Source organism: Sus scrofa, chromosome X (assembly GCF_000003025.6).
Source record: "Sus scrofa isolate TJ Tabasco breed Duroc chromosome X, Sscrofa11.1, whole genome shotgun sequence".
In the NCBI taxonomy this organism is placed as follows: domain Eukaryota; kingdom Metazoa; phylum Chordata; class Mammalia; order Artiodactyla; family Suidae; genus Sus; species Sus scrofa.
In genome coordinates this window covers 64782763-64789543 of record NC_010461.5, presented here as the reverse complement: position 1 = coordinate 64789543, position 6781 = coordinate 64782763, and the positions used below count along the sequence as shown (strand labels likewise).

Here is a 6781-nt window from a genome sequence, read left to right as displayed (position 1 = left end):
ATTGAAATCCAAGTATAATTAAACATACTCCTAAATTTGATACTAGTTAAATATTGTATTTTTATTAATACTATATAGTCTTATTTATGAATATACCTGCTTCATAAAGTATTAATACAATATCTAAGAAAACATCACACCAATAATGTTGCCCAATTTCATTTGATTCACTTTAGAAAAGAAAAAGTTTAACCTTAATATTTTACCACTTTGGTAACACATATTAAAATGTACACATTTAGCAATATATAAAACAATGTACACACACAACTACAAGACACTAAGTCAGTTTTTCCAAAACCCTTATCCACTGTCTCTTTAGAATCAAATGTCAGAATGACAGAAATAGATTGGGAGGGATATGGGAGAAAATGTTGGAGAAAGGATTGATGAAAATAACAGAAACTAAATCAAAGGTACTTATTATACCATAAAAACTTGAAGATGATAAAGTTTGAGTGATCAAAAAGAACAAATTGAAAGGGAATGTGGGTAACTCATTCTTTGAAATTTAATCAAAGACCAGATTTGACAGGAATATGTGATTACTAAGGTACAAATCTTATTAATATATAATGCTACAATAGCAATTCCATAACATAAATCCGCACCATTTCATTTCAAAAGCAAAAGTACAGGCCAGTCATTTTACTAAATCTGGGAGAGAAGTATGAGCTGTTAAGTATAGGGTCTTGTTTCCAAGTCTGCAATAAACCATATCTTTTTTAAGTATGTTTCATTAATTTATTTAATTAAAATCTAAAATTACCATAACATCCTGCTTTTATCCTAAACCAGAATCCTGATTGAGAATAATCTGAAAAGTGTAAAAAGTTGTCAAGGCAGCCTCTTCCGTTCTAGATTGTGGTTCTCTACACACTCTGTTCACTCTACCAACAAGCTTTCCTTCCTCCCATTGCTGAAAACCACCAAGAATAACAGAGTAATACTAAAAAAAAGTTAATGCTTGTCCCAAGAAAGTTCAAAAGCATCAAGTTCAATTTTAAATCTTAAAGGCAAAATTTCCATTTTTCCTTAAGCCTTCCTTCTGTATTTCTTTCAAATATCATTTAAATCCAACTTTTTAAAAGATATTTCTGATTATCAGTGTGAAAGATTCTGAATGTTGAAAATGAAAGATATTTAAGCACTACTCATATGTCTTTAAACATTTTTGTGGAGAAATAAATGCCCCAGCCTTATTTTTTTCAGTAGCTAAGAACAACAATTCTCTCCTTATCTTACTTTTGCCCATTTTAGTGGTAAATGAATCTAATGAGTGAGAGTGAGGTAATCAATTTGGGATGCTGGTGACAACTACATAGATAAGCAAGTATGGAATATACAAACTTGAATGGAATAACCATTAAAGATACCAAAATAATTTTTAAATTGTGGTCATAAAACTTAATTATAGAAATGGTCTCATACAAGAATTCAAATGTACCATTAGTCAAATAATTTCTCAAGAAATGTAATAGCCACACCCCAAAGAGGCCTGATTTGCCACAATAAGCCAAAAACTACTGTTGCTCCAGTCTCATAAATCAGTCCAACCAACTTGCTTACTGTAAATATAATACAAGTTCCCTACTTCTCTGGTTTGATATTTGTAAGTTAGGGGTGCTGAATTCAGAACTATTTCCATGGGAAATGTTGCAGAAAATACATCTTACTAAAGAATATAAAAGAACTTCCTGAGCTTTTGATGTCTCCATGTTCTGCTCTAGAGAGATTTGAAGGCTAATCTGATTTACATTATTCATTAGCAAATTGGAAGCCATAAGATTGTTTATGGAACAGCACCTAGTGAGATTCTCTTCTAAAAACTGTTTGTAGAGTTCGTCCACTTTTTTTTTCCATATAACTATTAAGCATAGAATTAGAGAGGGGTTGCTTATGAAGCGATGTACTTTTTTCTTGAGTTTCACCCCCAGTCAAAAGCTTTGAGGCAGGTAGTTTCTTTAGAGATCCAATGATGGGAGAATGGCCCAATGGTATATCTGATGAAAGTAAAAGGGGACGATCATCACGTATGTGTTCCACAAAGCAGCCAGAATCATACATGTTACCCACGTGGTCTCCTCCAATCTGCAGGTCAGGATAATTCTGGCAAATATTTGTACAGGACCAAGATCGGTATACATCTAGTTTCTTTACATCATGTTGTTCTCTCTTTGGAATGGGCAACACAGCAGACACATTTCTTTCTTGGAAGAGATGCAGTTTTGCATTTTGCCACATTTAGCTCATCCACAGATTTTATTTTATTTGTGTCATTACTTTGCTCTGTTAAACTTGCTTTCAGGACTTTGTTTGGAATTTCTATTTTATCAGGAGATAGTGAATTGTCTTCTATATCTAATATCTGCTTTTCCCCAGTTTTTTTTTCATCATTTGAGGTTTTCTTACATGTAAGTTGTTCTTTGTATAGGAGTTCAATTAGGAAGGCTTCTCCAAGCATTTTATTAGACAAGGTTTCCAAACAGAAGAGTGCAATATATCCCTGTAATATAAAAAAACTAACTAAGGCAATGTACATTAAAATGTCAAATGAAGATTCCACTCTTATTTGAAAACGCAAATGATTTATTGCTCAAAGGATAGAGAATAGAACCAGAAATAAAGAGACATGGGGAGTTCCCGTCGTGGCGCAGTGGTTAATGAATCCGACTAGGAACCCTGAGGTTGCGGGTTCGGTCCCTGCCCTTGCTCAGTGGGTTAACGATCCGGTGTTGCCGTGAGCTGTGGTGTAGGTTGCAGATGCGGCTTGGATCCAGCATTGTTGTGCCTCTGGCGTAGTAGGCTGGTGGCTACAGCTCCGATTCGACCCCTAGCCTGGGAACCTCCATATGCTGCAGGAGCGGCCCAAAGAAATAGCAAAAAAAAGACCAAAAAAAAAAAGAGACATGGCTTCTGATCCTGCCAATTTTTTTTACTATCGGATCAGTTATTTACCAAACCTGGGTCTCATTTTTCCTATCAATTAAATGGTAATAATGATGCTTCTCTGACTTCTTCTCAGGGTTATTGTCAGGATATTATATGGTGTACATGTGTTTTAAAACTTATAAAAATTATTTTCATATGTATTCAACTATCGAAATTATTTATTTTAAAGTAACTAAAATGCCTAACACCTTGTCTTCAAATAGTCTACTTAAAATCAATCCTGCTTTCAAAGAATTGGTCTTAACTGTGCTTTAATTAATGTTATTTGAGTCACAGTGAAAATAAATTACTACACCTTAGCTGTGTATGAGAGATAGATATTTATATACAGTTGGATTTATGCAAACTGCCTGGTTTAAACTATTAAATATACCCACAACTTTTTTAATAACCTAAATGCAAATAGCTTTGTCAAAGTCACTACCATCCTTTTTTCTTTTTATTTTCCTTTCTCTCTCCCTTCTTCTCTTGTATTCTTTTCTTTTGGACTTAAACCTTATTTACCAACGGACTTATGTCAGTCTTTTTTATGATTCCTTAGTGAAATTTTAAGACACAGTTCTCCCTAAAAACTCTACAAGAGTACAAAAGAAAAAGTAGATTTGATTCAAGACACATTTTTCCTTCAATAGGTCTATAATGTCCACTATAAATATTTCCAGGAAAGCTACTTATTCATATTTTGAGGATTTTTGGTAGAAAATAAAACTATATGAGAATTTAGACTTACCTTTTCCAAATATCAGGATGCCTAAAGAAAAATTCAATCTCTGAAATTCCAACAGTCCAAACACAGGCAAAATCCTTTTTGGATTGTGGGTTGAATACATATATGGTATGGTAATGGTCACATACTAAAAGAGGATCTCGAAAGTGTTTATTCAATATGCAAATGATAATGACAGTGGGAAATGTTAACAGCAATAGCTTTCTTCATTCAAGTGAAGATAGAAACAAGGTTATTTTAAATTTTTTTAGTAGGAAAAAAGCAGTATGCTAACCAGCGTATTTTGTAATAATGAATAATTAAAAATAAATTGCCATCAATAAGACAGTGGTTAACTTATATCTGTTATATGAAATACCTAACTGAGGATTTTTAATGATGGAAAATGATGGAATGATTGTAAAAATAAGTAATTACTATGTAATAATCATTCTGAACATTCTATGCATATGACTTAATTTAAAACAGAAACTATTATCCCCATTTTACAGAAACAAAGACAGAGGATGGCTATATACTTATTGAAGTTCACAAAGATAGTAAATGGTGGGACCAGATAGTAAATTTACAATAGTAAATTTGTACCAGGGAACAACTTATTAATCACTGCATTGTATTGCCTCTGTGTTTATTGATGGAATACGAGTTGAAAAATCATACAAACAGTAGGATTCCATCATGTGTTGTGTGTGTACTGTGTATCAAACACTTTTCTAAATACTTCACATATACTAATTTAATCCTTTTAACATCTCTATGAAACAGATATATTACCATTTTACATATGAGGAAACCAAGGAGCATAAAAGTTAGATAAGACATCCAATATCATACAGTTTTATGTGGTAGAATCTGGGTTAGAACCCAGGCAGCCTGGCTTCACTTCCCTGTTGTAACAGACTTTTCCTCCCTTTTAATTGACTTAATTATGTGTAGTCATGTTTGTGTAAAAGAATACAAATCAAACTGTTAATAATTGTTTTCTCTGGGAGGAGGAGTGCAGAGAGGTAAAGGGGAAATTTATTTTTCACTCCCTATATTTCTGTATGGTTTGAATTATTCTACAATGAGCAAGTATTCAAGTATTATTTGCACAATTAAAAAAATAATTCAAGAAGGCTCAAGACGGCAGAGGAGTAAGACATCATCCTCACCTTCTCCCACAAACACATCAAAAAAACACAACTACATGTAAAATGATTCACACAGAACATCTACTGAATGCTGGTAGAAGAACTTAAACCTCCAAAAAGGGCAAGAAACCCACCACATAACTGGGTAGAACAAAAGAAAAAAAAATAGAGATAAAAGTAATCAGGACAGGACTAGCACTCCTGAGAGTGAGCTATTAAATTGAAAAGGATCCCACCTCCTAGGAAGCAATCTAACCAACAGGGAGATCAGCCTAGATGGAAGGACATCAAAGTCGCTGAGAAAAGTGCAGCAGCAGGACTGAGGAGCCACAGAGATTATCTGCACCACCACCCTGGACAGCACAGCCTGAAATGCTCAGGCAGGGTACTGAGACTCAGGCTCTGGAGGTCAGTTCCTGGGAAAGGACTAGGGTTGGCTGTATGTATGGAAACAGAATGAGGGGCTAGGGAGCAGTGTGCCACAGGCTGGGGAGCAGAAAACCACAGCTGAGGGAAACCAGGAGGAGGTCTGGGCCTGAAGGAGAAGCAAGGTGCCATTGTTGGGGGGGTAGTGAGAGGAGGAGTGGAGGACCACCGTAGGAATTTCTTTTCCTGCACCTGCATGGACTCTCAGAGAGTGGGCTATGGGTAAAAAGAGGCCACTTGCTGGGGCTACAGGAATCCAGGCCTCTTGTATGGGCTACCAGTGGCTGCATACCTCCTGTGTGGCCTAAGGGCAGTGGGGTGTAAGCATGACATGGTGCCTCTTGTGTGATCTACAGGTGGTGGGAACAAACCACAGCCATCATCTCAGAAACCAGAGTGGGAGCATGGCTCACCACCACTAGGAGTCTGTGAACAGGCTCCACCTACAGCACCAGGCACCTCAGAGGTTTGCAAAAAAAGAGAGGGCACTGCAACTAAGCACCACCCATTGTTGCTCTCACTCCCCTGGGAACACACCTGCCCTGCTGCTGCCACTACAGAAGGCTCAGGGCAGTGCCCACACATGCCTGAACACTGTCACTTCCCAGGACCCTGCTACTAGGAACAGCCTGTGCAGCACCTACTGCATGAGCTAAGCAGGATGGGGTGCATTGTGCATAGTGTACAGCTGGTGGGGGCAAACCACCATGGTTATCTCAGACTACAGAGGTAGGTGTAACCTACCACCATCAGGGCTCCCTGAAAAGGCACCACCTGAAGCCTCAATCACCTCAGTAGGCAACACAGAGGAGGGATTTTAAACTGAACATCACCTGTTGCTGCTCTCACTCACCTGGGAGCTCAAAAACCCTGCTTCTGCCACTGCCAAATGCTCTGGGCAACATATAAATCTGCCTAAGGCACATTACCACTTCCCAGGGCCCTGCAACTAGGAGTAGCCGGTGCCACCTTCCTGCAGGTCCTTGCTACTGTCAAGAGCCCAGCAATCAGGCACTGACTACTAGGGTCACCCATTGCCTCCTTCTCCCTGGAAACACACTCATCACCCTAGGGATAACAGCCTGCTCACACCAAAGAAAGAGACAGCAAATATCCAAACTCCCACACCAAAAATAAATAGTAACCCTAAACAAAATACAAAATGGCGCTCTTACATAGAAATAGCCCTCCAAGAGTACAGTAGTTGGTTTCCTTAAATTCACAAAAACAATAAAAATATAAGTGAAATGAAGAAGCTCAGGAACCATCCCCAGTTAAAACAATGAGAGAATTCACCTGAAGCAGCAAACAATGAAACAGTCCTCTGCAGTCTGATAGACACTGAATTCAAAGGAAGATAGTGAAAATACTAAAGGAAATAAGGGTGGGTATGAAGAAATTAAGAGCATATATAAACAGTAATGCAGATTACTGTAGAAATGAAATAGAAAATATGAGGAGGAGCCAAGAAAAATTAGAAAATTCATTTGAAGAGATACGAACTTGAGCTAAAGGCACTAAAAAGAATGAATAATGCAGAGAA

The 6781-nt window shown here is 37.2% G+C and overlaps 1 long non-coding RNA gene across 1 annotated transcript; it reads right to left on the bottom strand.

Moving 5' to 3' along the window:
* On the bottom strand, window positions 1203–4858 carry LOC106508236. The gene is made up of 2 exons (XR_001304944.2): window positions 3683–4858; window positions 1203–2506 (listed from the first exon to the last, which is right to left on the bottom strand). It is a non-coding gene; the product is annotated as an uncharacterized LOC106508236 (long non-coding RNA).